The sequence below is a fragment of the Bidens hawaiensis genome, unplaced genomic scaffold (genome assembly GCF_021521415.1).
Source record: "Bidens hawaiensis isolate Kalapana, Puna unplaced genomic scaffold, B.hawaiensis_p1.1 tig00000636_1, whole genome shotgun sequence".
NCBI classification, from domain to species: domain Eukaryota; kingdom Viridiplantae; phylum Streptophyta; class Magnoliopsida; order Asterales; family Asteraceae; genus Bidens; species Bidens hawaiensis.
Genome location: NW_027491038.1, coordinates 3,450,384 through 3,459,887, shown reverse-complemented (window position 1 = coordinate 3,459,887; position 9,504 = coordinate 3,450,384). Strand labels below are relative to the sequence as shown.

Below are 9,504 nucleotides of genomic sequence, written 5' to 3'. Positions count from 1 at the left end.
ACATTTTTTATTTTTCATCTTTTCAGGTCATGGGGTTTATAAATCACACGCTGGATATTTAGATAGCCCACCATAATTTTGGTCCATGTAGTTTTATATTAATTATAGATTTCAATAAAAATATATATTTCTAAAAATATTTCAAGATATAGGAAATAAAAAAAAAAAAATTGTTATAAAAGTTATTTGATTCAAATTATCTAATTATAACTATAGTATAATCTACATTTCGTTTAGCCTGCTAATTTGCGGCGAATACAATCAATCAAATCATGCCCAGTAAAATCCCACCGACAGCAAAGCTATAATTTGCGGCGAATACGTGTACAGTTATTGGGTTGCCACGCATCAATCGCCTTTCCCTTTATCCCAACAGATCAATCTTGCGTGACTCCATTTGAAAAGCTCACCGTTCATCATCTTCAGTCTTCAATTCTTCGATTCTGATCATCATTTTCAGTTTCAATTGAAACTTATCCATATCGAAAGCTTCCACGTGACTAGACAATCCTTTGAATTTGCTTCAGGGTTTAAAGCAATCAGGTATGTCACACTAATTGTTTTTGATTTCTTTGATTTTGGACGTTCTGTATTTCTAGGGTTTTGATTTCTTCACTGTGGTACTTGAAACTCTTTCGAGCGTCGTAGGAGTTTGAAATCAGGGGCTTAATTTATTTCATTCAATTTGGCATGATAAGCCGAAACAAGGTGTTAAACATTACTTTAGGTATATCTACAAAGTAGATGATTGAGTTATATACACTAATGCTTCAAGGACTTCCGTGTTGGTTTCCAAATATGAAATCAGAAAAGAAAAATATGCACTTACATGGTTTAAGACACATAATAGTTCACTAATTGATGTCGTATTCATTTATTTCAGGTAGCCATCATATTTCATTTGGATCTACCTATGTATCTTCTATGTTACCAGGCTAATAAGAGCAAACTGTATCTCATAAACAAAAAATTTCAAGTGAGAAGTTTCAAATTGTTAACTTTGGACCATAACTATTTTAATATCGTTGCTAATTACAACTTTTCTTGGGGGTCTTGTTTCTTTTTAGGTTCTAAAGACATCATAAGTGAGCTTCAATAACATGCCAAGAAGTAATTGTTGGGTTTTTTCGCCACTTGCACGCTAATGGACCGAGGTTAGTTGGTTACTCTGTTACAACAACTAGCAAAAGAGCATGCGCTTTGCGGCGGGGACGTAAGGGGAATTCGGTTTGTAAGGGTTCAATTCGTTATGGTACAAACATTTGCTATAGCCAGATTTACAGTCGGTATGAAAAATAATAAATCTATATAGCAACATTATCCCATAAAATGTAGAAAAAGCCATTACATATTTAATATTTTTTTACGTTAACGGACATAACTGGTGTATCTAAGTATTAGGTAATGAATGAATGTTTTCTTATATAGTAGGAAACCCACGCGATGTTGGATGGTTTTATGGTTAAATTGTAAACTTTTCAATAATAATAAATGTGGCTGCAAAGTGCAACCACTGATGGCAAAAATCTTAAGCAACCGCAATCCGGAAGCTCAGGTCTAAGGAGCCAACTCAATAACTCAAATTCTGAGGATGATGTCTGCATTTAGTGAATTCAAATATGTCAATAATAACCAAGCTAAGTTAGAAGATATTAATCAAATGTATTAAAAAAACATACAATGATGCCTTAAGTGAGTATGTATTGCTTGCCATTTTGCATGCTTGATGTTGACTCACATCTTGTAGAACTAATTCTGGATCAAGAAGCATCGTTGACTATAATATACAATTGAAAAAATGATAGTTTCTTGGTTCTCTGCTTTTCAACTGATGCTCCACCTCCACCTACAGATTCGCCATATTATAAACAAAACTTCCCATGTAAGATATTTGCATATTATAATGCCAAATAGCAATGGCAACTTAAACTTGCTTACATATAAAAGGTTCCGTAACCGAATTACTTTGATGAATAGGTGAAGGTGCACCAGATTGAGTTGAGAAGGATGCAGAAAATGGTAACCCGGTGGTGTCTCGAAGGTTTGAAGTTGATTCATTCAGAGATGACTACACAAAAAAACTAATAACTTGATTATAACCAGAAACAGAACATAATCGAACAATAAAGACTACAACATGGTTTATGTGAAAGATGTTCCGGTACATTATCAAGTAACCCTGACATTTCAGAAGTGAAAAAATGTCATACAATAAACTACTTGTCGCTCTTTAAAAGCTTCCTACCAAAGATTTCAATTTCAAAGATCTTGGTGCTGTATTAACTTACTATGTGAAAAGAACAAGATGTCAAAGTTAGAGGAGCGGGTTGGAAAAATTATAAAAGAGAGTAAGAAACAACTAATAAACAAACTGATGCATATATAAATTATCATATAAAAGGATATCTAATTTTCCACTTATGAAAACAAATGTCATTGGGGGAACCGGGCACAAACGAACGGACATGAACAATAATTGTTGTTCATTTACTTAACAAATATAAACACATGTCGCATTCTTTTATTTATGTTCGTGAGCATTCGTTGATGTTTGTAGATTTGAATTTGTTTTTGTTTGTTCATTTACATTCGTTAGTTTACATTGGTTCGTTTAAGTTCGTAAATATATTAATTAAAAATAAATGTGTTAGCCCGCTACAACTTAGTAGTTTTAATAACTTTTCAAGGCCCAACAGACAGTTATTCACAATACTTTTAGGTAGTTTTAGCGCAGTGATTATTTGTTTATAATGTTACGAACAAACATGAAAATGAAAACCCAATTCGTTTAATTGTTCGCATGATCGTTTGTTCAGTTAAAGTTAAACAAGCGAACGCATTGATATGCTACAAGTAAACCGGCATCGACAATAATCTTTCTGAGGGATTTAAAGGTATTGATAAATACTCTGAACATTTTACAATCTTATAAAGGGGCAAATTGGTAAATTCAGACTAACTCCACAAAACAAAGATCTCATATGCTATTATCCAAATTTACTAATTTTTGCCTCCAATTTACTTATTTCATTAAATGTATACCAATTCTCACATGTAAATTACATACTTTAACCTATATTAACCAATTTTGAACATTTAAATCTAAATTTACTAATCGGGCTACTCTGTCATCCAAAACTAACAATTTCCCCATCTATTTCTAAAATGCTTATAGAGGGAAAATTGGTAATTCTAGGTTAACACAAACAAGATCCTGTACATGTTAAACATACAATTTAATACTATTAAACTGTTAACTTCATCTACAACTTATTTTTGTGAATACAAGGTTATTAAACGTACCAATTTCAAGGTCCTGGATCGTACTTTGAAGCAAAACATCTTATTCACACTACGCCTAGTGCATGTGCAGCAAGAGGTCATTGCTAAAGAGCAAAAGGGTAATTTTAAAGTAAAACAACAACCTCGATAGTAGGTTAATCTAATATTGGTTTTGCTTAGAAAGAGCCTTTTAATACGTCTGCACAAAATTAAACGTAACCATCAGATATATAGTATTCATGTCAGCATTTTAGCCAAAGTCATAATAATAAAAACTGATGATAAAAAAAGCAATTAAAAAGAGCTTTCTACATGCTTGTTTGGGTTCGTTTAAACCCAAACAACCACTACTGCCGCGAACCATCACCGCCGACCATCACTTTTCACCACTGTTTGCCTATTTCTTCGCCTGACCAGCCAACATCAAGATTTGCCAGCCTCCACAGCCTCATAACAGCCCTTGATCATCTACAATGGTTTGTCTTACGAACCCACAATTAGTGCAATTGGTTCTTTCCTGAAACCTAAACCATTGAACATGTTGTTTGGTCTATTAGGTATCCCAAAACCACTTTTATTATGCCTCATTTGATCATCAATTTTGGCCACAAAGTGCCTCCTACGCGGCTACCAAAAATACTGAATCACTGCTCCTCTGTACACCATGATTTGATCTCAAAACCGCTCAGAATGCATGCCCATGCTGCCTCATTTGTTGTATATATAAGTAGTTGCAGGCCACATGATCGTTACTGATGGCTTTAATCCTTCTATGTTTCAGTCCCGATCATAATCCTTTACCGACTGAACCCGCTGTCCACTACCTTCATTGCTCCACCATAATCCGAATTCCGAATCACTTTCCCTTTGCTTCAACAGTTTGTTAGTGGACTACCAAGAACCCTTTCGTCAATAATAAAATAGTAATATAAATGATAACCTTTATTATGCATGTAAGCAAACTGAACGAATACAAACACGAACGCAAAGAGGGATAGTCCACGTTCTTTCATTAACGAACGCATACATGTCCTTTTGTGTTTCTTCGTTAACAATCTAAACAAACGGTTTTTAAAACCCTAATTATAATCAGCTTATTGCAACAGTTTTAACCCAAAATGAATAAGATTATGATTTATATATAATTAAGCATAACAAAAGCTAACTTTTATATAAAAAACATTATATACCATGACCCAAAACGAATAAAAATTTTAACAAGAATAAACTTTCTGGTTATATTTTAACATGATCAAATTCCTTTTTTATGCACAAATAACATGAGAAAAAATTTACACAGCACATCAGGGAAATCATGACCATGTTTGGTACCTAAATTCACAAACTTATAAAGTTTAAAATAAGAAAAATAAATATGAGATCTGATACCTTAGTATGGTTTGAAAGTGAGATTTTGTGACATAATTCAACCCTAAATGTTATTGACAATATTAGCAAACAAAGGACGATAATAAAATCCAACACAAATTTAACCTAAATAATATGGTAATCAAAGGTGCGTAATGAACAAGAACAAAGAAACAATATTTGGCTAACACCCAAACTTTATTGTTCAAGAAATCTAACTCAAAAACTTGATACAATGTCCCTACCCTTTAAACACGGTATATATAAACTAACCTAAACGCGTTAGAATATATTTAGGACATAAAAACAACACGATAATTATCTCCATCTAAACCTTAAATAGATTTTCCATAAGATAACTATCCATAAATAATAACCCGATTACTTGCACACCAAGATAACCGGTTTCTTGTATCCCAAGTTGCTCCACGCAATAGCCATAAGTCGACTAGGTAATTCCCAACAAATAAAACATGATATGATGAAAAGCTGCCTATTTGTGCCTTGTCAGAACTTTAATTTGAAACTACAACAACAATCGTCAATCCCTCTTCCATAAGCGAGTCCGATAAAATCCCGATTCTGAAACACAATCCATGGTAGAATAAGAAAACGCAATTGCTCGAGAGAAGAAATTGAGTTGTGGTTATTATTGAAAATTGAAGTGTTTTGATAAAGCATTCAATTGAATTAAGGATGGAGCGTTGAAGAGACCTTTAATTCAAAGAGATTGGGGGATATGGAAGGTCGCAAGCATTCAATCATCGATGATATTCAGTTGATCCGTAAGTAACTGTAGAGCATTCATTTTGTGGCCGGAGACATGAACGGAGAAGTGAAGTATGAGCCGTAGGTCGTATATATAACGGCGTCTCCCCTAATTAAGAATAGCAGCGTCTTATTTGGTTAAAATTACTATGTTGTCCATCTAAAATGTTTTATATGTAATATAGATTATGTTTAGCATTTGATTTTGGAATGGTTTTCGAATTTGGGCTACGATCCTTGCTGCTAAGATATATGCTTATAATATAATATTTGTTTTAGTTAAGTTATGTGTAATACTAACAGTAACATCATAAGGGACTATCTTTGTAATCCTGGTAGATAAGTCTTGATTTATGTTATTTTTAGACAACCTGGAGGTGTATTATGGTTGTTGGAACCGGTTCATTAGACTATAGGCAGAAAGGCCAAGGCAGATCCAGCAATTCTCTACAACTCGATGAATTTAGTAGATCTTTATAGGAGGCCTCAATAACCATAGATCGAACCTATTCAATTATTACTGTGCGATGGATGGATATGGATTGTGTATCGGCAATAAGTGTAGTTGCATCCAGTTAGGTGACTTTGTTGGTGTCAGCCTTCAAATCGTTTAGCAATCTATTCTAATTTCGGGTTTAAAACCTTAGCTTTACTATGGATTTAGAAAATGGCATTGTAGCAACGTTCATTCTTCAGTTTTACACAGATAAAACCAAAACCGAACAAATTTGAACAATTAAAAACAGAACTGAAAAGGTTAAAAAAGAAACTGATGAACACCCCATACAGGAGAAACAATAGGTCTTTCGTATGGACTTAAAAAGAACATTTTTAAATTGTTTGAACATATACTAATGTTGACATTGAACATAATAAAAGTTGTTCATCTGAAAACAAATGTAAGTGTTGTGAAATTATGTCTCTTTCAAGGTACTATACACTAATGTAAATTGATGTCTTTTTTAACAGTGCTGTACATGATATAAAAGGCTCCTCAAAACATTCTCCCAAAATACGAAATCAGATATGTTTCAGAACACAAGGTATGCATCTGTTTGAACTTAATTATGATTATAATAGACCCATATTTTACCCGTTTAAACTCAAATTTGGTGTTATACCATGTGGGGTATTGGAAGATGTGGAAGACTAAGTTCCAATTGAAGGTTTCTTACGTTAGGTTTTGCAGATAACTTATTTACATCATGTAGTGCGGATACTTTTAATTAGAATTTTTAATTACATTGGGTAGTGCAGATACCTTATTTACATCGGGTAGTGCAGATGCCTTATTTACATCGGGTAGTGCGAATACTTTTAATTAGAAATTTTAATTACATTGGGTAGTGTTGGTAATGAGTTCCTTTTTGTAGCTCATACTAATAAAGAGATGGCAAAACGGGTTGCTTGGAAAGGGCCAAAATTAAGATATGTATCGAATGCACAAACCATTAAAGAAATCATTGATTTACCAAATGTGGACGGGTAGGGCAGACGTCACCCCACGTGCTGGCAAACCATAAAGATCATTGTTTTTTGCCAAATGTGTGTGTTGTTAGATACATTGAATCACATAAAGACCCAACTTTTGTTTGGCCTTATATTGATTAAACTAATTTACAGATTTGTGAATTAATGGACTTACAGTTAGGATTTATTTTTACAGACTTATGAATCAATGGACTTGCAGTTAGAATTTAATTGACTATCATGTATCCAAATTACTATTGTTTTTTTCACCTAATTTAAAGTTACATTTTCGACAGGGAGGCACAACCGAATTAGTAGTAGCTGGCTACCGCAATTAAGCTCTGCGTAACGTCAATGTATGTAATTAGCTAAACGTGGATGCACGAAAAGTATGAAGTCAGATTTATCTGATTAAAATTAATTTTTGGCTAAAGTTGACTTTTATGGTCAAACTGACCAAAAAAGAAAAACCTGGTTGACATGAATTTGGATATGATTTCGTAACATTTGATTTTAATTGTAAATTTCTAACTCCATGAAAGTATTTCCTGAACATGTCATTGTTGCATATGGTTATTTCAGCACAAACGTAATAATCACCTTCAAGTCATACAAGTCTTCTATGGAATGGGTATTTTTTTTACTACTGTATACAAGAACCTACTCGCTTCTAGGCTCTTTGTGTCACCACTGTAAGTATCAACAACAAATCACTTTTCAATATATCCTTTGATTACAACATATTAATTCATATGAGAAAAGTTTTGTGCAATTGTTTTAGTGGAAAATTTTGAGAATAATTTGAAGGAGAATCCGAGTTAAGGTGCTAATTAAAGAGGACTCTTGAGGTATATGGTAAGTAACTGAGTTGACTCCACGTCAAAATATATGTTTATCTGACGTTTTATTTGAAAGTGATTATGTGATCATGAATAATGTGTATTGATCTAAGTATAGATTTGGATGTATGATGTTGAAACCCTTTAATGTTTAGACAAATCAAAGCCTAACTGTTTGGTCAGTTTGATTAGTAATTGCAGTCTTTAATGTAGACATTATTTTAGTTTTTTTATATACATTCCAAAATTATTAAAGCAAACCGAACCGATTTAACTACAGTTATCAAAAACGGTTACCAACGGTTTTGATACGCTTGTGCATGCTATTACGGATACGTTGCGCCGGGTCAAAAACTAGTTAATATAAAAGAAGAGTTTGGTGCCACAAAGTGGGTACGTTTTGTTTTTATATATGTATTTATGGTTTTAAAAGAAGATACATGCATTGGTGTTGGCTGGGTGGTTATGTGGGAAGTTGTTTGTGCCGGTTTGGAACCCATGTTCGAGTCCTTAAAGCAGCAAATCATTGTTACATTTTTTTAGTTGTGTTATTTATGTTTTTGTGTATGGTAGAATGGTTTATCTTTCAACATTAACTTTGGCGTGGACCGGATAGTTGTGTTGTTAAGTGAAACCGATTGAGTTTGCGTACAATCACCGCATTTTGTTTTAGTATCGGTACAGTAGCGAAAACCGATAGAATAGCAATTTTATTTTTATTTTTGTTTTTTTAGTTCCGGTATCGTAACGAACTTGATGGAGACTGGCCAAATTTGTGTAGGGTCATCGCCTCAACGCTCGGGTTTTACAAAAGCCCGAGCTTACTGGCCGACACCACCTCATTGGTACACCTCAGTATTTAAATTGTTTTTCAGTCCTGATGCCATAACGCACATAACCAAAACTGACCGAATTTGTGTCGACTTACCGCCTTAAAGGCGGGACCTACAATGTTTGGGTTTTACCAACGCTCGAGTTTTACCAACGCAACGCGCCGAGTAAAACACTAGTTAATTATATATGCAAGTAATGATGTGACGGTTTGTGGATGTTAGTTGTTGTGGAACAAAGAGTTTGTGGCACCAGACTCTTCTTTTATAATTAGATAATTTGAATCAAATAACTTTTATAACAATTTTATTTTTTAAACAACCTTACTAGATACGTTCAATGTATTAAAATTAAAATCAGCGTTTTCAAATTTGGTAGTTAACTTTGCAATTTCTATTTTGGATGCATCTAGTTGAGCAATTAATTTAGCAATCTTGAAATATTTCTAAAAATATTTCAAGATATAGGAAATATAAAAAATAAAATTGCTATAAAAGTTATTTGATTCAAATTATCTAATTAATATAAAAAAAGAGTTTGGTGCCATAAAGTGGGTACTTTTTGTTTTTATATATATGTATTTATGGTTTTGAAAGAAGATACATGCATTGGTTTTAGCTAGGTGATTATGTTGGTAAGGGAAGTCGTTTATGCTTGTTTGGAACCCATGTTCAAGTCCTTAAAGCAGCAAATCATTGTTACATTTTTTAGTTGTGTTTATTTATGTTTTTGTGTATGGTAGAATGGTTTATCTTTCAACATTAATTTTGGCGTAGACCGGTTAGTTTTGTTGTTAAGTGAAACCGATTGAGTTTGCGTACAATCACCGCATTTTGTTTTAGTATCGGTACAGTAGCGAAAACCGATAGAATAGCAATTTTATTTTTATTTTTGTTTTTTTAGTTCCGGTATCGTAACGAACTTGATGGAGACTGGCCAAATTTGT

At 33.3% G+C, this 9,504-nt stretch overlaps 1 long non-coding RNA gene and 1 other non-coding gene across 2 annotated transcripts; both read left to right on the top strand.

Moving 5' to 3' along the window:
* Positions 1–314: 314 nt before the first annotated feature.
* Positions 315–8,040, top strand: LOC143529289 (uncharacterized). The gene is made up of 5 exons (XR_013134630.1): positions 315–543; positions 884–976; positions 1,068–1,154; positions 6,388–6,461; positions 7,471–8,040. It is a non-coding gene; the product is annotated as an uncharacterized LOC143529289 (long non-coding RNA).
* On the top strand, positions 1,963–2,040 carry LOC143530319 (small nucleolar RNA snoR35). The gene has a single exon (XR_013134837.1). It is a non-coding gene; the product is annotated as a small nucleolar RNA snoR35 (small nucleolar RNA).
* Positions 8,041–9,504: the final 1,464 nt, after the last annotated feature.